At 34.5% G+C, this 1,204-nt stretch overlaps 1 non-coding gene across 1 annotated transcript; it reads right to left on the bottom strand.

Annotated features, from left to right (window-relative positions):
• Positions 1 to 244: 244 nt before the first annotated feature.
• LOC127485044 (small nucleolar RNA SNORA15) lies at positions 245 to 377 on the bottom strand. The gene has a single exon (XR_007912245.1). It is a non-coding gene; the product is annotated as a small nucleolar RNA SNORA15 (small nucleolar RNA).
• Positions 378 to 1,204: the final 827 nt, after the last annotated feature.

The raw sequence follows: 1,204 nt of genomic DNA, 5'->3' as shown, positions 1-1,204 counted from the left end.
TTTGAAGAATGAACCAGTGGATGGAAGACCTCTCTTTCTGTCTCTTCCTCTCTCTGTAACTCTGTAATAAAAAGTTAATAAATGTAATAAGTAAATAAATTTGTTTTCTACGAAAGCCATTACTTTTTTTATTAATTCACTACAATTTAAATACCATACTGCATTTGAAAGCCACAATGCAAACAATTAACATATCAAATAAGAAAATGTTCACTGAGCACTTGTGAGTTATTACTATTAGTTTATTTGTATTCACTTTCAATAATGATATGCTTAGAAAAACTCAGCATACCAAAATGATTTCCAAGGGAAGACTACTTTTGCATGGTGTCTGGCTGTGTAAACTACTGACAAAAGAACACAGTATTCAATCATGCCTACATGGCTTTTAAAAAAATAAACTAAATTCTGGCAACCCACAGGGAGAAAATTTCTGAAAATCATACAATTAATAAGGAAATTATATGAATATATATGAGTATACATTTTTTTCTCTTGTCTTCTGCAACACCTGACTCTACCAGTTCTTCTTATACTTCACTACCTTGTTAGTCTCTTTTGACTTCTTTTCTAGCTAACCTATAAATGACGCTGTTCCTCAGGCTTTGGTCATGAATCTTCTACCCTTTCTTCTCTCCACTCTCTTAGGTGATCTCATAAAATTCCATAGATTTTTTAAAAAGATATTCCTCATGTTGGTGGCTCCCAAATCTATTATATCTCTGAACTCTAGACCAAGATGTCCAACTTCTGCTTGATTTTTTCATTACTTATGCTCCACAAGCCTGTTAGATGTAATAAACCTCAAATAGAAATCTTTGATGATTCCCAACCCCAAATTTCCTCTCAAGCCTGTCTGTACATCTCAGTAAATGGCACCATGATCCACCCAGGTGCTCACACCAGAAACCTAGAAATCATCCTTAATATTCCCTTTTTATCACCTCTTCCTCATGTATCCCTAGTACTTAGCACAGTGGTTGGTACACAACAAGCAGATATTTCTTTATTAAATGAATATTTATTGAGCTCCTACAATATTTCTAGTATTGTTCTAGGCATCAGGTATACCATTGAATATAATAAGTCTCTTCCCCCATGGAATTTATGCCCTAGAGGATGAATGACAGAATGAATGAGTAAATCTTTTAATACTTAAGTCAGGCACCACTTCCCCATCTTCTCTGCCTGGGTTAGGAATCTC

This window comes from Oryctolagus cuniculus, chromosome X (assembly GCF_964237555.1).
Source record: "Oryctolagus cuniculus chromosome X, mOryCun1.1, whole genome shotgun sequence".
Taxonomy (NCBI): Eukaryota; Metazoa; Chordata; class Mammalia; order Lagomorpha; family Leporidae; genus Oryctolagus; species Oryctolagus cuniculus.
Note: the sequence above shows the minus strand (reverse complement) of the source record. Positions and strands in the feature narration are given on the sequence as shown.